Genomic DNA, 24,152 nt, shown 5'->3' on the forward strand with positions numbered 1-24,152 from the left:
TCACTCACACCTGAAAGGGTTGTGCCTGCCCTCACACAATGCAGTCTCCAACCCCCTGGTGAGTGTCTGGAGCCTGGCCTGGCCAAGGCAGGATTTCACATTCAAGAGAGACTTTGCTTTGAAGTAGGCCTACTTCAAAGGAGAAATTGGGTATAAGAAGGGCACCCAAAACCACAGACTTTAGAACACTTCTGGAAACCAAGAGGAACCTTTGCCTGGAGAAGAGCTGAAGAGCTGAGGAAGAAGAGCTGCCCTGCCTGTGACCTTGCTTTGTGGAGCTATCCTGCAGGTGCTTCTTCTGCCAGAGTAAGAGGGCAAAGACTGGACTTTGTGTGCCTTCCATCTTGTGAAGATCTCCAAGGGCTTGATTTAGAGCTTGCCTCCAGTTGTTTGAAGTCTCAGGGACAGCAAATACTTCTCTCTGCCTGCACCTGGAGTCTCTAGAGAGACTCCTTCTCTGCCAAGTGGTGCCCATCCAGTTCCTGGGACCTGAAAGGAGAAGCTGGCAGCCTTAGAGGAAGAAATCCATGCACAGAACACCGTGCCGGGAAAAGATCGATGCAACTCTGATCTGCGACTGAAAAATCGACGCACCGCCGGCTTCGCGGCTGAAAACCGACACTCGCCTGCAACGCGACCAAAGAATTGACACACGGAGCTGGAGAAACGACACACAGCATTGCTGACGAAGCCTGGGAGATCGCAACTCGCGCTGCATGGTTTCCGGATCATCGTGTGGCTGGATTTTCAACGCAACTACCGCTGGGCATGTAAAAACAATGCAAGGCCTGCCCGGACCCGAGAGTGCTGACCAGATCGACGCATCGATGTCCTGCAGAGAAAAGAAACGACGTGCCCCAACCCGACCAAAGGAGAAACGATGCAAGATCTCACTTGTGAGTGAAATCGACGCATTGCAAGCCCTTTTTGATGCACACTTGCCCGTGCTGGGTTATTTTTGACACACCCAAGGTACATTTTCACGCTAAAAGTGTTAGTGTGTGTTTAAAACTACATGAAGACTCTTTTTGCTTTTTAATTGATAACTTGACTTGTGTATTGTGGATTTTTGTCATTTTGGTCTTGTTTTGTTTAGATAAATATTTTTTTATTTTTGAAACCTGTGTTGTGTCATTTTGTAGTGTTTTCATTAAGTTACTGTTTGTACAAATACTTTACACCTAGCACTCTGAAGTTAAGCCTACTGCTCGTGCCAAGCTACCAAGGGGGTAAGCAGAGGTTAGCTGAGGATGATTCTCTTTTACCCTGACTAGAGTGAGGGTCCTTGCTTGGACAGGGGGTAACCTGACTGCCAACCAAAGATCCCTTTTCTAACACTGGTGATCAGCGGTTGGGATTGGACTTGTATTTGTACTTGACATACAGTAATTAAGTGTACACTACTGTTTTGAGTGTAGACCACTACGTGACCACACACTGCTTGTCTTGTGATCTTTGATTTTTCTCTTTTGCATGGATTTTTCCCTACATCCATTTTTGTGGTAATCCTTGATTGACTTCTGAACTTCATTTTGGAACTTGTTTTCTGCTTGTTGGAACTTTGCACTTTTTTTGACCTTTCATCATGTCCCAATCTGGAGATGCATCAGTTGGAGCTGCTTTTGACCTAGAGAAATTGGATGGCTATACCAAGGCTCAGTTACAGCAGTTCTGTAAATGTTTTGACTGCCCATTAAGACCTCATCCAAGAAGGAGGAGTTGCAAAAAGCGCTGAGGGCCTGGGTGACAGGCAAGAGCACTGAAGGGCACACAGAGGATGAGGAGGAGGAAGGGCAGCACATACAGAATGGTATTGTGGGTGGGCCTGTTAGGTCCACGGAGCGGGTCTCCAGGGCAGGTAGCAGTATCTCATCTAAGGGTCTGACCTCTGAAGAATTGCAGGGCAGACAGGCAGAGAGGGAGCACTAGAGGGAGTTGGAGAAAATGAGGATGGCCACTGAAGAGAAAAAGTTGTTGTTGGCTCATGAGCTCAGCTTGAGGGAGCTGGATCAGAGGAGCAAGTCTAGTAGGGATGGTGGCAGCCACATCACAGTGCAGCCTGAGAGGAGGGTGCAAATTCCTAAAGATCTTGTGAAGGATTATAAAGGGAGGACAACATATACTTGTGGTTTACGGGGCGTGAGTCTGCTCTCCAGATGAATCTGGTCCCTGGAGCTCATTGGGGGTGGGTCTGTGGAAGCACTTTGAGGTAGAGGGGAGGGATACACTGACAGCCCTAGGGGATGGTCAGAATTTCACCTACTCTAGCATGAAGGATTCCTTACTCACAAGGTATGGTCTCATCCATGAGCAGTACAATGACAAGTTTAGGTCCTACAAGAACAAGGAAACCCAAACATGGTTGGAATGTGTTGATTCCTATTGCAGGTCACTGGATGGTTGGGTGAAAAGCAGTAAGGTAACTACATATGAGGGGCTTTAGAATCTGATTGCTTGGGAGCACTTGTACAGTTTAGGTTTTCCAGACCTGCGCCAGCACCTGATTGACATCAAGCTGACTGACCCCAGGAAGCTTGCGCAGGAAGCGGACCTCTGGGAGAGCACCAGGGTCCAAAAGAGGTATGGGGGAGACCACACCAAGGGTGGGCAGGGTCCCTCTCAGAAGAAAGGGGGGTAAGGGTAAACAGGGGGAGTTCTCTAAAGAGCCCCAAACTGATTCCCAGGGTAAGGATTCCCAACCCCCCAGTGAGAAGAATCCATGGTTCTCCAAAGGGAAGCCAGTGGCAGATGGTCCCCCACGTAAATGCTACGCATGTGACCAAGTGGGTCATGTGAGGGGGGACCCCAAATGCCCCAAAAGTACACCAGCACCTACTGGTGCACCGTCCCAGGGTTTGGCCAGTGTAGTGCTTGGGGAGAACTTGGTGCCAGGTGGGTGGGAGCCAGCTGAGATTACCCTTGTCTCACTAGGGGACAGTGAGATGGTCAAGAGAACACTCGTGTCTGAGAACACTAAGAAGTACAGGCAGTGGGTGACCATCAATGGATAGAGGGAGGAGGCTCTGAGAGACACAGGAGCCATTGTGACTACAGTGAGGAGTCAGCTGGTGTCTGAATAGCAGATTGAACCCCGGGTACTTCATCAAGTAGTTGCAGTGGACAACTCAGAGTGCCTGTGCAGAGTGGCGCAGGTTCCCTTTGAATGGGGGAGGGTCTCAGATTCCTTGAAGGTAGTTGTGAGTCCAACCATGCCTGTTGATTGTTTGTTAGGCAATGACCTGGAGGATCCTGCTTGGAATGAGGTGGAACACAGGTCTCACTTGGAGATGTTGGGTCTGCCTGGGTGGGTATGCGTATCCACCCGGTCAATGGCAGCCCGTCAGGGTAGTCAAGAGCCCCTGGAGCATGAAGTAGTGGCCCAGGGGACCGCCAAGAAGAGAAAGGGCAGGGGGCGTGGAAAACCGGCCCCAGGAGTTCCCACGATCCGGGAGGAGGCGGAGCCTGAGTGTGAAGGCTCAGAGCATGGTATTGGAGCAGTACTCTCACAGCTTAATGAAGAGCGCCTAGATCAACACGTAGCCTTCATCAGCAGGAGGTTACTTCCCAGGGAACGTAGGTGGAGTGCCATAGAACGTAAAGCATTTGCTGTGGTCTGGGCACTAAAGAAGCTAAGACCCTACTTGTTTGGGACCCACTTCTGGGTTCAGACCGACCACAGGCCCCTCAGATGGTTAATGCAGATGAGGGGTGAGAATCCAAAACTGTTGGGGTGGTCCATTTCCCTACAGGGGATGGACTTTACAGTGGAACACCGTCCTGGTACAGAGCATACCAACGCTGGTGGTTTGTCCAGGGTCTTCCACCTTAGTGATGAGAACTCCCATGAGGTTGGGTAGTTGCTCCCTACTTTCAGCTGGGAGGGGGGCACGTGTTAGACTTTTCATCCTTGGCGTGGTCTTCCTTAACTTTTTGCCTCTGTTTCCCAGGTTTTTGATGTGTGCTGGACTCGGTTTTTGCTGTTTTTGGTACTCTGGGCACTTTACCACTGCTAAGCAGTGCTAAAGTGCAAGTGCTCCTATACAAAATGTGTTTGTAATTGGCTTATCCATGATTGGCATATTTGATTTATTAGTAAGTCCCTAGTAGAGTGCACTAGAGGTGCCCAGGGCCTGTAAATCAACTACTACTATTGGGCCTGCAGCACTGGTTGTGCTACCCACATAAGTAGCTCTGTAATCATGTCTCAGACCTGCCACTGCACTGTCTGTGTGTGCAGTTTTTAACTGTAAATTCGACTTGGCAAGTGTACCCACTTGCCAGGCCTAAACCTTCCCTTTTCTTACATGTAAGGCACCCCTAAGGTAGGCCCTAGGTAGCCCGAAGGGCAGGGTGCAGTGGATGGTTAAGGTAGGACATATAGTAATGTGTTTTATATATCCTGACAGTGAAATATTGCTAAATTTGTTTTTCACTGTTGCAAGGCATGTCCCTCTCATAGGTTAACATGGGGGCTACCTTTAAATGTGATTAAAGTGTAGATTCCCTTTGGGGGCGGATGGACATGTGGAGTTTGGGGTCTCTGAGCTCATAAGTTAAAAATAAATTGTTTAGTAAAGTTGATTTCAAGATTGTGTGTTTGAAAATGCCACTTTTAGAAAGTGAGCATTTTCTTGCTTATTCCATTTCTATGACTCTGTCTGTTTGTGGATTCTCTGTATGGGTCAGATTGACAGTTGGGCTAGTTGCACCTCACACTAGACAGTGACACAAAGGGAGCTTGGGTGTAGTCTACATTTCCTGATGAGCCATCTGTGCTAGGAGGTAGTGGAGGAGTGGTCACTCACACCTGAAAGGGCTGTGCCTGCCCTCACACAATGCAGTCTCCAACCCCCTGGTGAGTGTCGGGGGCCTGGCCTGGCAAAGGCAGGATTTCACATTCAAGAGAGACTTTGCTTTGAAGTAGGCCTACTTCAAAGGAGACATTGGGTATAAGAAAGGCACTCAAAACCACAGACTTTAGAATACTTCTGGAAACCAAGAGGAACCTCTGCCTGGAGAAGAGCTGAAAAGCTGAGGAAGAAGAGCTGCCCTGCCTGTGACTGTGCTTTGTGGAGCTATCCTGCAGTTGCTGCTTCTGCCAGAGTAAGAGGGCAAAGACTGGACTTTGTGTGCCTTCCATCTTGTGAAGATCTCCAAGGGCTTGATTTAGAGCTTGCCTCCTGTTGTTTGAAGTCTCAGGGACAGCAAAGACTTCTCTCTGCCAACACCTGGAGTCTATGGAGGGACTCCTACTCTGCCAAGTGGTCCCCATCCAGTTCCTGGGACGCTGAAAGGAGAAGCTGGCAGCCTAAGAGGAAGAAATCCACGCACAGAACGCCGTGCGGGGAAAAAATCGATGCAACTCCGATCTGCAGCTGAAAAATCGACACACCGCCGGCTTCGCGGCTGAAAATCGACACTTGCCTGCAATGCAACCGAAGAATTGACGCACAGAGCTGGAGAAACGACATGTGGCATCGCCAACGGAGGCTGGGAGATCGCAACCCACGATGCGTGGTTTTCGGATCATCGTGAGGCTGGATTTCCGATGCAAGTACCGCTGGGCATGCTAAAACAACACAAGGCTTACCCGGATCCGAGAGTGCTGACCTGATCGACACATCGCTCTCCTGCTGAGAGAAGAAACTACGTGCCCGACCCGACGAAAGGAGAAACGACGTGAGTGAAATTGACGCATCGCATGCCCTTTTTGACGAAAATATGCCTGTGCGGGGTTATTTTTGATGCACCCAAGGTACATTTTCACGCTAAAAGTGTTAGTGTTTGTTTAAAACTACATGAAGACTCTTTTTGATTTTTAATTGATAACTTGACTTGTGTATTGTGGATTTTTGTCGTTTTGGTCTTGTTTTGTTTGGATAAATATTTTCTATTTTTCTAAACCTGTGTTGTGTCAATTTGTAGTGTTTTCATTAAATTACTGTATGTGTTGGTACAACTACTTTACACCTAGGACTCTGAAGTTAAGCCTACTGCTCAAGCCAAGATAGCAAGGGGGTAAGCAGGGGTTAGCTGAGGGTGATTCTCTTTTACCCTGAATAGAGTGAGGGTCCTTGCTTTGACAGGGGGTAACCTGACTGCCAACCAAATTCCCCATTTCTAACAGGTTGGTCTGGAGAACATTTACCCCATTGGCTGGGGATTGCCTCTGAATTATCTCTACCCACTAGCTGATAATGGGCACAGATGTGGCACCTCAAGACACACACTTCAGAAGACTTTCTGGACCTGCAGAAGGCCAGAAAAGGGCTGGACCTGAGAGGGGACATAAAGGACTTGACCTGCTCCTTCTTGTAGCCAGGACAAAGCACTGGACTCAAAGGGTTATTTGGCTGACCTCATGTGTGCCTACAGTGAGAAAACAAGGTGCAAGAGGCCTTTTCCTGGAAGGATACAGCTGAGGAATGATAACTGGAGCTGGACTGCAACCTCCTGTTGGCCTCTGACTGACACCCTGTGTAGAAAGCTGGCCTAGTGTGTGGTGGGTACCTGTGGTACTTGCACCTCATACCAGGTCCAGGTATCCCCTCTCAGTGAAGTGTAGGCAGTGTCTAGAAGCCATGCTTTCTAGAAGTAGCTGTGGATGAGCATCCAAGGCTTATCTAGGAGACATGCAAAGCTCATGCAACACCACTACAGTCACACAGTACTTACACACAAGAAAGAAAACACTTGGGCCCTGATTTACACGTTTTGACGCTAAACTGCTCTATCGCGGGTTAGCGTCAAAAACCGTGTCGTTCCAGTGAAGAGGAGCATGAAATACTGGTGAGGGAGATGACGGAGCACCAACATCAACTCTTCATCACCTCTAAATTGCCAATTGGAAGGAGAGAGGCAATTCAGCAGCAGATTGTGGACAAAATTAACAGTGTGGCAAAGGTCAGGAGAACTGTCACTGAGTGCAAGAAACACTGGCATGACTGCAAGCAGTGGATAAAAGAGAAAATGGCAAGGAACAGGAAGGCATCACTGCAGACCGGAGGTGGGAGTCCAGCACCACAAGAGGACCTGCATGAGATGGAAGAGATGATTGCAGCGGTCATCCCGGAATAAATCGTCACTGGTATCGCAGGACACGACAGCGCAGACTACCAGGAAACAACACATATGCAGGGTAAGTTGTATGGGGGACAAATATGCCAAAATGTCAAATGCAAGAAGAGGGAGAAACATAGCCACTACACAATGGATGTTAGCCCTGCAAATCAGGCAGTGAAAAGGGCAAAGAGTCAGGGCATGGGACCCCCTGAACTGCCCATGCCAGGTGCATGGTCTATTCAGGGGCAGCCAGGGGCACAGCACAACACAACACCAACAACCTTTGCATGGGGGTACACCGCCATGCCAAGGCTGGTGGAAATGCTGAAGCAAACCAGGGGGATAGGGTAGAACGTAAAACTGGTCTTGTGTCACAGGACAGCTGATACTGCCAGAATGTAAACTGCAGGAAACTGCCCAGTGCCAGGCCATTGGCCCAAGGGGCATTCTCTATTGACAACAGTTGCCAATACTACCTGTGCTGTTGGCACTGGTCATTTAGGAAATGGCAGTTAGGTGCCATAGAACAAACACACTCTAAATGAGGGTTCAGTATGACTACTTGATCAATCCCCATCAATCCCTATCCAAGTGCAACTCCTGTCAACTGGTCATGTCCATAGACTCAATAACCATCAGGCACTGTCACATACATAATGATGTACACAGCAGTAATCTCATACCCATGCTGCCCTTCCCTGGGTTTACCCCTGTGCCTGTGTCACATTAGCTGCAATGCCACCATGCAGCATCTCAGGTATCATAGTGCAAGGGCGACTGCATTGAGGGGGAGGACATATATGTGTAGGAAGGCAAACACACCTGCACAGTCACAAGAGGAAATGGAACTCTGCCAGGTCCATCAGTGCAATGCAATGTGGCACACATATGCAAACATCAACATGAGGAACTACCAATGGTAACAAGTGCATTGTCTTCTGGCAATGCCATGCATGGGGTGGTGCTAGGTCTCAGCACCGCATAGGTGTTTTTGAAAAATGAAAGACTGGGACAGGGCTATATTGTCATGCGTGGTGCTGTGGCATCAGCACACCAACACCCATTGCAAGGCCTCAGCATGCAAATGGAAGCATAGGGAGGGTTGATGAGGACAAGAAGGTGGCAAGCCACAAATTAGACAGAACCCACACCTACAAGATGTGACGCAGACAATTGTGCAAACTGTCCTTCCCTACATGTGACATGCAGGTGGGGCTTAGGGCTGAGATACTGCAAACATTATGTACAGGAACAATGCATGGGAACCAAGATGGCAATGTGCCACCAATAGGAAGTCAGTGATATCAACTGCCACAACACAGGCACACTAATTGTACTCTATCTCATTGCAGAGGATGATGGCTCTCCTGTGGATCTGCCTGTCCTGGACTACCCTGATGACCTGGATGACAAGCTGACAACCAGCCAGACATCAGCCAGGAAACCCTCCAAGATGTCCTGGGAACCCTCCAGACACCACCTCCAGTTGCAAGGAGGAGCATTCATGTAGCAGCCATTCCAGAGTCCCCTCCCACAACCCTAATACGACCTGCCAGCTCAAACACAGCTGACTCTGAAGAAACAGGGACAACCTTTGAGAGGACAGTAGTGGGAGTTCAGCGGGAGCTGGCCAAGGAGGTGTGGGTGGGGATGCAAAGTATGGCAGCCAGCCTTGAGGCTATGCGCATGTGCATCATAACGGCCACTGAACAGACAGCAGCCAAACAAGGCACACAAGCCCCACTGCACGGAGTCGAATGAAGGAGTTGACATCACACCTGCCCTCCCAATCGTGCTGCTGTATGCATGACAACAAGCAGGAATCCATGCACCGGGAACTGGCCTCCCTCAGGGCAGACATGGCTGCCTACCACAGGGATGTTGCTGTCATACTCAATAATCAGCAGCTCCTCCTTGCTGCAGTGATGCCATATGTAGTTCCACAGATGGCAGCTGCAGGAATTTGGTGTCCACTTCTCCAACAACTGAAGTGTGTGTGGCCCTCTCTACCCCACTACCACCACAATCAAGGGCAGAGGAGACAACACACACATCAGAGGATGAAGATGTGGAACAGATCATCTTCACCCGTAGGAGTACCCGGTAGCACTAGCCCATGCCACATGGGAAGTGATTTCCCTTTGTCCTGTGTTTGACATTATGCCAGTGTTGCTACAGGTTGGTGACATGTACTCTTCACCGACACACTGTTAACCTTTCCACTATGGACTGCAATTGTCTTTTACTACTTCACTCCAGCATGTCCAATGACATGTCCCTCAACCCCAGACTTGTGTTGTGTCACAATAGAATGGTTTTCACTAATGGGGTCACAGACATGGACAATGCAAATATTGCACTACAGCACTCTGAAATAAACAGCACCTACACCACCACTTTGTCTCTGTGTAATGTGACACATCAACTTTGCTGTTGATTTGTGATGCATTTAGCATGTCAATAGTCACAGAGTGCCAGTACAAGAGTGCAGAAAGATTGTGGGAACATATCTACGCACAAGGTACCTGAACATCAATGCTGGCAACATCCCCTACAAGCAAGTCACTGTGTATGTGACATTTGTTTAACACATGTATGCCTCACCCACTACATACAACAGGTGTAAGAGTGCTCGGCAATAACGTCAGCTGGGAGTTCCAGTGAAACACATTGGTGTGAAATAGTTATACGTGACCTCATCTGAAATTGGTACTGCTCAGTTTAGCAGTGTTGACATGAACTTCAGGCTGCAGGCAGACGTCCCACTGTGCCCAACATTCCAACACAGGACCCAAACAATGACAGCTTAAAAACAACACCTACCTGTCCAATACATGGTAACCATAGTCACCTTGAGTGATGGGTACATTGGATGGCAGATGCATTGGGAAGTAGATGTGGTGTAGCTGCCAATGTGACAGCCCAATTGGAAGTGGGAATGAACATGTCAAGAGAGGATGCAGGACGGAATCCCCAGGCCAACAGACAATTGTCACTGTACACCCATGCAAAGACCCTGAGATCCAAGCATATAATACATGCAGTAAGGGAGTACTCAAACTTTTATTATATGTTTAGAAAAATGAACTGAAAAGTATGTTTAACACCTATCCTAACGGGGCGTGGCTGGACGCCATGACGGTAGCTGCCTCCCTGTGAGGCTCCCGTCCTTCTCTCCCTGTCCCGGGAGATCCCGTCCTGCATGGGCCCTAAATACCAGCTGGCAGTGGGGCTGAAGATATGGAGAGTCCAGCGGCAGCGCTGCGAGAGCGGTTTTAGCCTCAAGGACCGGCTTTTGAGGTGATATTTCGAACGGCGCGGAGCCGCGAGTGATCCAAGATGGCGGCCGCCATATTTGGCACTGCGCTGACGCAGCGGAGATCGCCCAGACGACCCGGCTCCGAAGCGGTGAGTTCAGGGACTGCCAGAGCCGCGGGATCGGCCGGAGGGAGCGGCGCGGGGGAAGTGGGACTCCCGGGGACTTGCCGAGCTCAAATTCGAAGAGCGCAACCAAACCTGAAAAGCCCCTACTTTGATTTGGTCTGAACCTGAATGGAATGAAGGCCACGGGGACACAAACCGAGTTGAATGGAGTGTAAAAGCCGCATTCCAAGCAGCGCTCAACCGCGGGAACCCCAGTTATAGCATCGACCACCTGGTAAATACTTTAAAAACTTCCCATAAGAGGCGCACAAAAGACCTCACCCCTTCGGAGTTACGAGGGGAAAGGCACTAGAACTATTAAAACCCGGGCTCCCCCCCCCCGGACCGCATCTTCTTGCAGGAAAGCAAAGAAAAAGAGGAAGGAAAGCGGCCCTGTTGATGACTGTGGGAGAAATCGGGCGGGGCAGAACTGAAGCCCCATTGGACCAGAACGACCCCTAGAACGAAATACTGAACACCTGAGCTGTGAGTTAGGACGAAACTTGGTGGAGACCACTGCTAGGCGCTTGGGAAGAAAGAAGGGGATATAAGGAGAGAAACAATCCTGCAAACAGAACAAACCGACCCCTTATGTGAAAGGACCACCACTGATCTGGAACAGAACCTAACACAGTGTCTATCTTGAAAAATGAACAGGATGGGTAGGACGGGCAAGAAAAAAGAACCAGAAACAAAAAGTGGACCCTCCCGAGAGAGATGGCAGATCTGGGAGATCCATTAGATCCCTCTCCAGAGGGGAGGGGAGGAGACCCCCCTCTTCAAGATGTCCTACTAGCTATCTCGGCATCCCGGGTCGTGCTGGAAGGGAAAATCGACGCGCTGGCCTCTGATTTTACGGTACTCAGGGATGATCATCGTCGTCTGGCTGAGAGAGTGAATGCCACAGACAAACAACTTGAGGAACTAAGGCCCGAGATCAAAGACAACATCAAAACAAAGCGGCAACTGGAAAAAAGGATCCAAATACTAGAACTACGTGCAGAAGACGCAGAAAACCGCTCTCGCCGGAACAATATTCGGGTGATTGGATTACCTGAGCAGGCAGAAAAACCTAACTTGGTGGAGTTTCTTGAGCGCTGGCTGAGAGAGGAGGTGGGTGAGAATGGGTTATCCCCCTTCTTTGCAATTGAGAGAGCACATCGAGTCACGGCTCGCCCCCCCCAGGGGCCCCGCCACGACCAATAATAGCTAAATTGCTTCACTACAGGGATCAAGACTTCATTCTGAACCAGAGCAGGAAGAGAGGAGACAACACGATAGATAACCAAGAGCTTCCTTTAGGGACGCCAAACAGAGACTCTGTAAAATGGGGATTCAATATGGAATGATGTTCCCGGCCAGACTGAGAGTGGTGACCAAAACGGGCATACAATTTTTCAACACAGCCAAAGAAACCTGGCAATGGATTGACACACAATCCCAGGAAGAACAATTACAGAGCTCTGAGACCTCCCAGTCAGAACGGCGGAAGAAAGTCAACCACAGTAGAACCAGCAGAATGGGTAGCCCATCTCCATCCGAAATAGTGAAAGAGAGACAAAAAGCGATGGAGGCAGCTGCCTCCTTTGGGAGCCCAGACCCGGACTCCTATAAACCGACGCAAGAGGAACCCGAATTGTCAGGATCTGAGTTAGAATCGGATAAAGTTGGCCCCAATGTGACACCTGGGACCTCAGACTGCATCATTTGAGGGGACGCAGTCAGAACCTGATTACTGAAAATAGCAAGGCCCAAAATTGAGAGGATGTTACAACCAATAAGACGTCGACAAGCTAACCTGAGATCATCTCTGGGCCCTGCTGTGTAACAATAACTGAACTTGCAGAAAAACAGGAACAATGTTGATCCAGTATATAACCTGCCCCGGGACGGAGAGATGGTGTCGCAGTGCACCTTAGATTTGAGATAAGAGCACTCCCTCCCATTTGACACATTGGATTATAGCTTTTCTTTGGTTTGGGCGAGAGACGTTCCTACTTTTGTCCTGGGGTTGGGGAGTTGGGCTGTTAGTTATAGGGGTTTAGGGGCGGGGATAACTGAGCTTCTCATAAGAATTTCTACAAACAAGGTGCTAACTTGGATATCTACTAAACTGGGAGGAACGAGTAGCAGTGCTAGTGAAGGGATACTTGGCCAGGTGGGGAGAGGGAAACACCGATACGACAACATTAAATTCATATAAATTCCTCACGTGGAATGTAAGAGGCATGCACTTGATGACTAAAAGATACAAAACCTTTTCATATTTACAACGGAGGGGAATTCAGATAGCAATGCTTCAGGAAACACACTTGACCCAAGCAGAGAGGAAGGCATTGCAAAAGAGATGGCGAGGTCAGGCATACTTTACCTCCTTTTCTGCATTTGCGAGGGCGACACTAATTTGGATTCATGAGGGGGTCCCATTCCAGATGTTAGATAGCCTAGTAGACCCTGAGCGTAGATTTGTAGCGGTCAGGGGCAGACTGGAAGGTAATGACCTAGCACTAATTAATGTATATGTGCCCATCACAGACCAGGGAGAATTCTTCGCAAACATATCAGGCTCACTGGCCCCTTACTTGCAAGCCTCGGTCATACTGGGGGGAGACTTTAATTGTGTGGGGGACCTGGACAGATCACATCCGCCACTACATGATTCACCACTGGTGAGAACGTCCCATTCATTCATGACCTGGCAAAAGAACTGGGGGCTGATTGACGCTTGGCGCAGATTACACCCCAACGAAAGAGATTATTCTTTCTACTCCCAGTTACATGAATTGCATGTTAGATTAAATACATTCCTCTGCACCCCAGATGTATACCCCCAAATATACAATACCGAATACTTAACCCGCACTATTTCCAATCACAATCCCCTGCTAGTATCAATGAGATGGGGGTCTCCTATCCCCAGCATACCCACTTGGAGACTAAAACCTGAAACTCTCGAAGACCCACTCTTCCGAGAAGAGTTACGGCAGCACATTACTCAGTTTTTTAAAGACAATGATGCAACGGCCGTTGACCCTTTGAACGAATGGGACTCTTTTAAAGTGGTGATCCGGGGGAAATGCATAGGGGGTGCGCGAGGCGTGCATAAAACTTTACTAAGGGACACAGAATGAGCTGAGGACAAACTGAGGGAGGCTGAGAAACACCGGACTGAGAACCCACACCTACAGAAAACCATTTTGGAACTTAGGGCGGAAGTAGCCGACTGCACAGAATGCCTTCGATGTTTCGACTATAGAAGGGATATTGCTCAGGTACATGGGGAGAGAGATAAGGCGGGCCGTCTACTTGCATGAGTAGTATCAAAATCCCTTAGGTCCCCAGCCATACTGGATTTAACCACGGAACAGGGGGGTCATATGTATGGACAGGAACAAATCAACGAGCGCTTTACATCCTTTTACGAACAACTATACAAGACTAGAACCAGTCACCCCTCGGAGGTCATAATGGGATACCTATCGGGCTACAACTGAACTCATTGCCACCAGAAGCTCTAGATGGGCCCATAACACAAACATAAATTAGAGAAGCTATTAAGGGCCTGGCTAGAGGGAAAACCCTGGGGACAGATGGCCTCCCTATAGAGTTCTACGCGACCTATACAGACATTCTTACACCACGACTAGAAAGCCTATACAAAACTGCTAAAAAAACAGGGTGAACTACCAACAACGGCTCGGGAAGCGATTATAATTCCCCTCCTCAAACCTGGTAAAAACGCTACAGAGGTAGGGGCATACAGACCATTATCCATGCTAAACCTTGACTACAAAGTTCTCAGTAAAATATTGGCAACCAGACTCCTCCCATACATGACCACATTGATACATCCAGATCAGGCAGGCTTCATCCCAGGGTGGAACACTGCCAACAACATCTGCAGACTTCTGGCCATTATGAGAGATCAATCAGCCAGAGCCTCCCCGACTGGAATATTGGCAGTAGATATAGAGAAAGCGTTTGATAGTTTGAATTGGGAGTTTCTTTACAAAGTGATGACACACCTCAAAATAGGTCCTGGTTATATCTCCTGGGTGAAACTCTTACACACTAAGCCCACGGCAAGAGTGCGTTCAGGGTGGATAATATCCAGGAGTTATGTGGTCGAAAGAGGAACTAGGCAGGGCTGCCCTCTATCCCCACTTCTATTTGCCCTGGCAATGGAACCCCTAGCAGCAGCGGCTAGGATAGGAGGAGGGGGACTGGGAATAATGGCAGGAGGCGAGAGGCATCGTATAGTCCTATATGCTGATGACCTCTTAATATTCCTAGAGGATGTCCAGAGAGATCTGCCAGAGGCACACTGCATGTTAGCCAGGTTTGAAAGATGCTCAGGTCTGAAAGTAAACTGGGACAAAACCAGCCTATTCCCGCTGGGAGGACTCCAGGCACCTCCGCCAAACTTAGAGCAAGTCAGATGGATCCCAAATGGACTCCCATATTTGGGAGTAAAAATTTACCATGATACACAAGACATTCTGGAGGGCAACATTGGTAGCTCCATTCGTTCTATAAAGGCATGTATGCCTTTTGGCAGACTCTACCATTATCAGTAGCAGGGAGGATAGCAGTCCTCAAAATGATAGTACTCCCAAGACTGTTATAACATTTCACGGTACTGCCAATCTGGATCCCGAGAGTAATCTTTAAAGAACTAGAAACAATGACAACTTCATTCATATGGGGAGAAGGCAGGAGAAGAGTAGCTCTGTCTAAACTCCAGCGTCCAACCACAGACGGCGGCCTAGCAGTACCAGATTTTGAATCGTATTATATGGCGGCTCAGCTACAGTGGTTGGCGCAATGGAGGTCAAGCAGAGAGGAAGAGAGGACAGTGGTGAGGGCGTTTACACCCCGGGAGCCCAGATTGTTTGAAATCTTGTTGAGAACCCCTGGGTATAGTAAACTAGACCCTCCTGAATTGGAGGACCTGGGGCGGTGCTGGAAAACTTTCCTATGAAGAATCAGGGTGAGGTTCCCTTATTCCCCGGAGCTCCCTATTATGTCACTATGGGTACTCCCGCTTTGGGATTCATGGAATGACCTTAAATATTGGGCTGAGGCTGGGATCCTTACAGTAGGTGAATTGTTCAAAGACAGGGAATTAAAGTCATTTGATGCCCTCAGGGCGGAATTTGGGATATCGGGGGGACACTTCCTGCTACATGGAGCATTAGTAGCTTCCATCCGTAGACATTGGCAGACAAGAGGAGGGGAACCCATAACCCAGGCGGTATGCACTTACCTGGCTTCTGCCACCGGCAAACACAAAGCAGTTTTGACCCTTTATGGCCTATTGCGGGCAGATAAAACGATCCCTCTGACCCTACTTAAACAAGCTGGGGACAAAGATCTAAGCCAAGAAATTCCACATGAAGAGTGGGAGGGTATCCTGAAGGAACTCCCTGGAGCGACATGAAATGCCAGATTCAAACTCATAAATTTTTATGTGCTCCACCAGGCGTACTTGACACCAGCACGTATTAACAAATATTTTGGTAAGGTGACCGAGGGTTGCCCTAGATGTGGCTTGATAGGAGCCGAGTTCAGACACATGTTCTGGGATTGCCCCAACCTGGACCACTATTGGACCGAGATACTCCTCACTATGTTGCGACTTCTAGAAAAAGAAATACCCCGCACTATGGGACATTGCCTCTTGCACTGGTTTCCACACCCTGCCAAGCATAAAGTCACAAATAGGTTTAAAGGGCTGGCCCTTTCACTGGCTAAGCGAGAGATCGCGGCATCTTGGAAAAATCCGAAGGGTCCTAATGCGTCCCACTGGAAAACTGAATTAACAAAGTGGGCGCGTAGCGAAGGAATCATACTTCACCAAGAAGCGAGACGTGGAATCAGATCCCCAGAAGTGGCTGAAGGATGGGAGGATATACTTGAGGCCCTCAAAGCTGACACCCAGAATCAAACTCCACAGTAGAAGTCCAAATCCTTGAGTCAGGATTCTATCCTCCTAAAGTCATGTTAGGCTGCAGCACTACAAAAAGACCTTAAGCACTCCGCAGAAGCTCATGAGGGAGGGAATTGGGGCGGGATAAGGGTGGGAAGTTAATGTGTGGTTTTATGTTAACCTTATTGTGTATGAATACCGAATTGACAATCACTGGGGACTCTTGTCCCACTTGCTAATTGTGTAATATAGAATATTTGTCGACTGTTTGTTTGCAATGGAAACCTAAAACCACAATAAAATATGGTTTAAAAAAAAAACCACCTATCCTAACCTAATCTATCCTACCTATACATCACCCACAACTGGCCCTAACTACCCTATGCTAAGCTCACTTACCACATTTAACAACACACTCTCAACATTGCCCCCCCACCCCACTTATATCACAAGACACATGCAGGACAACATATACTAACCTAAACATATACTATCTAATCTTAAACTAATATATATATATTTTTGATTTTTATCATATATATTTTTTTAAAACAAGTGCCACAACATTACCCCCACCCACCCATCCACAAACTAATATGTAATAATATGAAAACCCACCCCCAAACCTACTTATCCTATCTAAACAACTTTGAAACACACTACAAAACTTGATAAGGAATGAGGAGGGAGGGGACTGAACTAGGAGTGAGGGGAGGCATCAGTTCAGAGGTTGGCCCTCTTGAGTGTCCTCTTGATGACCTTCAGTCTCTTTGTGTTGTGGTCCACCTATTTCTTTAGGCTGTCCAGTTTCTTGAGGATCTTTTCATGTCCCTCTGTAGGTCCTTTACTGCCGACATGTCCATTGCAGCAGGCGTAGTGGGCTGTGGTGCTGATGTTGAGGGTGCTGCAGGTGGGGCAAATGTGAGGGTGGCGGCTGTGGCCCCCTGGGTAGGTGTGGTGCCTGGTCCACTCTTTGTGGCCAATGCGAGTCCCCCTTGCTGAATGCTCACCATTCCTCAGTGGCTTGCTGTTTTCGATAGCGTGGTGCCATCTTGCGGTACCCAGAGTCCACATCCAATATGTGGCAATAGCGCACTGCCCTCTTCTGGAAGGCCCTGAGTTCCGCAACATCCATGTTGGCAGCTATTAAATTGAGACAGGCAACCATTAGTGTCATCATTGTGTGATGTATGCACAGATGATACTCTAACACTCTGCCTCGATTTGCACATGACTCCGAATCACATTCCAGATAATACAATGTCCCTGATGAATGTAACGGCAACGCTGCCTACCCATCATGTCATTGACACGAAAGCGATGCACAACAAGAGTTGGAACCAAATAAACTAATCTGTGTATTGATTTAGTGCAATGTGTCACAATGCAAAGGCAGCAACTACTTCACATGGGCCAGGTCCACTAATCTTCATCATCTGAGTCAACTTTTTAAAGCACACAACACCAGTAAATAGTAGATGTCATTGGGAGTATGGTATGCAGTTGATAATCATAAGGGGTCAGTGTTGATTGGAACACATGCATGCCTGAATTAGATGACTGTCATCTGCACTGTGACCATCACACCTACCTACATATATGTTGTTCCCCTACCCCTGTGCCACAAGGGGGATGGGCATGCAATCCATCATCACAACTGTCGAGGTGAACCACTAAAGCATATCCACTTGTACATGGATTTGGGGGGTGGAACACATGTGAGGAGGGCTGCCACCTAGGAAGCAGGTATCCATAGGTCATTCACATTTACATTCATGTGTCTAGGTGTGGACACCCATCAACACCTGATCTGCCAACACAATTCCCTAAACACCCACATTGATGGCAGCCCACGTCTGGCCTTGACCTGCATGCACGCCTATTACATACCACATAAGTGCCACGAAAACCTATGGGGCTATATGCTGGGGGACAGTTACCCACCCAGTCCTACATGTACATTACAACACAGGGATGCACCAATTTGTGTGGAAAACTGGTGCATCACTGTGTTGTGAGAATGACGGTATGACCCAGTGCCAATATACTGACTGCACTTCCAAGTCACATGTGGGCCTACATGTGGCTACCAATCACCTTGTTCACATGCTGCTGCCTATTGCGCAGCACAAGACTCCCAAGATATGACTCTCTGCTTGTGAATGGGTAACTCTTGCTGGGGACACAATGTCACCATCCAGCCTACTTTGATATCTGATCATGTGCCAGCTCATCATATCTAGCATTGAGTGCAACACACAAGAGACACTCACACAACAGCCGCAATCACTACATGGGACAGACATTATCAAACTTACTGGATCCATCTAGGTCCTGAAATCTGGCCACTTCTCCGATGGTGTAGGGGGCAGGTCCATCTGTCAGACATGGATGGAAATATATGCTCAATGTCATATCACTGTCACTACGAGTGGACAACATATCACAGTGTGTAACATTTTAGATGAGTGAGCTAGTGATCATGCATGAACACAGTACAACAGACATACCACTGCAAACTCACATTGACACTGACACTCCAGTGAATGAGAGCCACACATCTGCACATATCCACTGGGCCTAAGACTCATTTGGTGATAAACCCTATAACAACCATGTGTGGCTAATCCATTTAAGATGGTACTCCTTGGCATGATTTGTATTTGGGTGAAAAATCCATGGCACTTCCCTTGTGCACTGCAATACAGGTGACTCAGGTATTGTGGCTTGTGCATCAAGGCACACTGAGTAACTGTGTGATGGACATGGAGCTAAATTTTCAGTCTGCAATTATCATGTGTTCAGTGGTCCATGACTGATGTGGCACAGTTGTGTATTGGTAACAAATGCCCTATTGCCAGTGTCCCCTAAGGCGAGTATGCCCCCTTTGCCAACATAATGGCAGGGATCATGTGTGTATAATGATGACAATGTAGCACTAAACATGGATTGCCCACTTTGCTATCAGGATCGAGTGAAATATGGTATGCTGCCGGTGTCTTGCCTGATTATCATTGACAGAATGCATGGCCACAGGTGTTGCCATGGCACCTGAAATGTGTGACTAAGGGCCACATGTACGGAGATCAGGTTTTGTGAGTCGCAAATTGCAAGACTTAGCGACTCGCAATTTGCGAGTCGCAAAACCTGATGTACAACAGTGTCAATGACACTGTTTGTGATTCACAATGGGGTAGCAAATTACCTACCTCATCAATATTCATGAAGTAGGTCTCAAGTTTCAAACCCATTGGGAATGGCGGCACTCACAGGGATCGTGGCCTGCTACGGTCAGCAGACCACGATGTCTGTGACTGGTTTTAAATAAAGCAGTATATATTTTTTTAAATGCAGCCCAATTTCATTAACCCCTTTGGTGCGGTCGACACCCACACTACCTCCCTGGTGCGGGTCACGACCAGTAGCCGACACCAGGGAGGGGGTTAGAAAATCCTCAGGTGCATTGCACCAGAGGATTTCTTTTTTTTTTTTTAAACCCCTGGGAGACACGGAAGCTCTTCAGTGTCTCCCCCGCCCCTCACCCACCCCTTTGGGACATCAGCGTGCCACGAGGCGCGCTGATGTCACATTGTTACGGCCGCTTCCTGCTCCAATGGGGAAAACTGCCCGAAATGGCCTCTCGACATTCAGGAAGGCCTCGTATGAAAGCGGAGTCTCTCCCCTTCCATACGAGGCCTTCCTGAAAGTGTTTCCTGGCCCTCGATCGCAGAGGGCCAGGAAACACCACTAGACACCACGGATTTAACTTGGGGTGTTGGCCCCCACGGAAAACGGGCAGCCCCCGTCAGGGCCATATTTTTTAATTTGAAGGTAGGTCGATCACGCCACCCCCAGGGGCTAATTTTTTGTAAATAAAAATGAGCAACGCCCTATGGGGGCAATACTTTTTTTTTGTAGTTATAGGGTTTCCCTGGGGGGCATTTTGGCCCCCAATGAAACCCAACAACTACTAAAAAAATATAGATCTATATATATATATATATATATATATATATATATATTTATTTATATATATATCTTTAGATATATCCATGTAGATAGATATCTATATAGCGATCTATCTATCTATCTATCTATCTATCTATCTATCTATCTATCTATCTATCACTTTTGTCAATGCATGTGTGGTTTCCCTGGGGACTGCGATCGGCCCCCAGGAAAACCAGACCCACATATAAAAGTGATATATATATATATATATATATATATATATATATATATATATATATATATTTGCCACCAGTTGTCTTGCAGTTGCAGCTTGCGTCTTCAAAGCAATGCACATACTTCAACTGACACATTTCAACTGTAGCTTTTAGGCAGAAATAAAAAAAGTCAAGAAAGTCTTGTGCTTATGTTTCTGCTACAAAAGGATCAGACTTTTGTCTAGTGGCAGTTTTAGTGCCATAAAGAATCGCAGAAGGTTCATATGCCTACTGCAAAGAGCAAATCTGTATTTTATGTAAATAGCTGAGTACATTAGTAAAGTCAGCCATTACCTGCCCTCTATTACAAATGAAATGTAGTTGCGGGGTGGGGGGTGGCTATGGAGAGATGAAGAACACTTTTGCTGGGTGGTAATGAGGGAATCCGAGCAGGAGGACATGGGAGTGGGAGCACCAATAATGATTGTTGGACTGGGCGCAGGAGGTACTAAGGACTGTAATGAATGGATGAATGGTATGTGACAAGGTGTTTTTGAGTGTCTTGAAAGAACGTGCTGATTGAGGGAACAAGCGCAGGTAAGGTGGCCTCTACTGTTGCACATATCACACACACACACACCAGCAATTTTGTGACTGTCTACGTAGGCTAGTGTTTTAGAGCAACAGTTTAGCCAATAGCAGAGATGGCAGCTTGATGGGTGACTGTTGCTGACGCCGTCACTCTGGTTATAGAGGACAGCTCTGACATAGGATCAGAGACTGAGACAGCAGATACTGAGACAGCATCTGAGGGATAGGACAATGGTGCAGTCTCTGGGAGTGATTTTTCAGTCAGAGGAGTCCCATTGGATAACTCCTCTTCCAGTAAATTGTGAGGGAGGTGATAAGGGCAGTCCTGTTGTCCCTTCATAAGCACAGTCTGTGCAACGGGGCAATAGTGGGTTAGCCCGACCTAGAGAGCAGGTGAATGCGGCGGCAAGCACAGAGAGGGTGCTCTCTTGGGAGCTCCCCAATTTAGTTCAGCCCCAATTCCACTGCCCAAATCGTATTGTGGAGACATCAAAATTATCTATCACAAAACAAACTGGTTTTGTAAGGCAGGCACCTGTGTTTTTGGTCCTGGGTTCGGCGGCCATATAGGGAAACATACTAAACCCAAACATTTCTGGAAACTAGACATCTGGGGGAGACCACAGAGGTGGGACTTGTGTGGGTTCCCCAAAGTTTTCTTACCCAGAATACCCTGCAAACTGAAATGTTGAATAAAAACTCTTTCTTGCATTTCTGTCACACAAACAACAGGAATATGCTGCGATCCACAAAATCCCTACCACCCAGTAATTCCTCACCTGTCCTGATAAAAACACTACCCCACTTGAGTGCCTATACCTAGTGCCTGCATCAGGAATGGATCACCCCAGGGTCAACAGTTGCCTCATGTAAGGACCAACATTGACCGTTGTGTGTTCTATTCCTGTCGCGGGCACTAGGCCTACCCCCACAACTGAGGTACCATTTTTATCGGGAGACTTGGGGGAATGCTGGGTGGATGGAAATGTGTGGCTCCTCTCAGATTCCAGAACTTTCTATCACCGAAAATGTGAGGAAAAAGTGTTTTTTTTCCCAAATATTGAGGTTAGCAAGTATTCTGGGTAACAGAACCTGATCAGAGCCCCACAAGTCAGCCCATCCTGGATTCCCCTAGGTGTCTAGTTTTCAAAAATGTGCAGGTTTGGTAGGTGCCGGCTGTGCTAGAGGCCAAAATCTACAGCTAGACACTTTGCAAAAAACACGTCAGATTTCAATGTAAAAATGTCATGTGTCCATGTTGCCTTTCCTGTCGCGGGCATTAGGCCTAACCACACAAGTGAGGTACCATTTTTATCGGGAGACTTGGAGGAACACAGAATAGCACAACAAGTGTTACTGCCCCTTGTATTTCTCTACATGTTTTCCTTCCAAATGTAAGACAGTGTGTAAAAAAGACATCTATTTGAGAAATAGCCTGTAATTCACATGCTAGAATGGGCACCCCGGAATTCAGAGAAGTGCAAATAACCTCTGCTTCTCAATACCTTATCTTATGCCCATTTTAGAAATACAAAGGTTTTCTTGATACCTATTTTTCAGCTCATTTATTGGCTCTGGGTACCTAGGGATCTTGATGAACCTACAAGCCCTATATATCCCTGCAACAAGAGAAGTCCAGCACATGTAACGCTATATTGCTTTAAAACATCTGACATTGCAGGAAAAAGTGACAGAGTAGAACGTGGAGAAAATGGCTGGTTTTTTTCAGCTCAATTTCATTTGTTTTTTATTTCAGCTGTTATTTTCTATGGGAAAACCTTGTAGGATCTACACAAATAACCCCTTGCTGAATTCAGAATTTTGTCTACTTTTTAGAAATGCTTAGCTTTCCGGGATCCAGTATTGGTTTCACACCCATTCCTGTCACTAACTGGAAGGAGGCTGAAAGCACCAAGAATAGTAAAAATGAAGTATGTCCCAGTAAAATGCCAAAATTGTGTTAAAAAATGTGGTTTTATGATTCAAGTCTGCCTGTTCCTGAAAGCTGGGAAGATGGTGATTTTAGCACTGCAAACCCTTTGTTGGTGCCATTTCCTGGGGAAAAAACCACAAGCCTTCTTTGGCAGCCCTTTTTTCCCATTTTTAAAAAAAAACTAACTTTTAGCTGTATTTTGGCTAATTTCTTGGTCTCTTCCAGGGGAACCCACAAACTCTGGGTACCTTTAGAATCCCTATGATGTTGGAAAAAAAGGATGCAAGTTTGGCATGGATAGCTTATGTGGACAAAAAGTTATGAAGGCATAAGCGCGAACTACCCCAAATAGCAAACAAAGGGCTCAGCACTGGGGGCGAAAAGGCCCAGCAGCTAAGAGGTTAAAAGAAAACGGAATGCATTTCAAAAACAAAAATTTTAAGTTTTCTTTTCATTTTTTTCAGAGCAGGCAGTGGTCTGTGGGACCACTGCCTGTTCCCCAAAAATTTTTTTGCATGCATTCACAAAGGGGAAGGGGTCCCTTGGGGACCCCTTCCCTTTTGCGAATGGGTTAGCACCAGCTTGAAACTGGTGCTAACTGCGATTGTTTTCTGACCGCATTCGGTGTCACAAAACAATCATACATCGGACTGCGACTCGCAATTAGGAAGGGAACGCCGCTTCCTCAATGCTACTCGCACACACTTTTTGTGATTCGGTAATGTGATTACCGAATGGCAAAACTGGGTTTGTGCATTGGTAACATCTTTTTTCTCGTCACAAACGCCCCGATTCTGCAAAGTGGGCTGTTTGCGACAATAAAAAAAGCTTTGTGCATGTGGCCCTAAGTGATAGTCGTGCATGATTCAACAAGCCTCTGACCTGCATTGTTAACATGTATAGACATGTAAACTCCATCTCAGTACTGGGACACTAACACTTCGTTCTGGTTGCATTCAACCTGGCCACAAACATTGCATGCAGCACGCCAACACATCTGCTACTGTCACTCAGGAGCATTCTACTGTACACATATGTCAATGTGATA

The sequence above is a fragment of the Pleurodeles waltl genome, chromosome 1_1 (genome assembly GCF_031143425.1).
Source record: "Pleurodeles waltl isolate 20211129_DDA chromosome 1_1, aPleWal1.hap1.20221129, whole genome shotgun sequence".
Lineage (NCBI taxonomy): Eukaryota > Metazoa > Chordata > Amphibia > Caudata > Salamandridae > Pleurodeles > Pleurodeles waltl.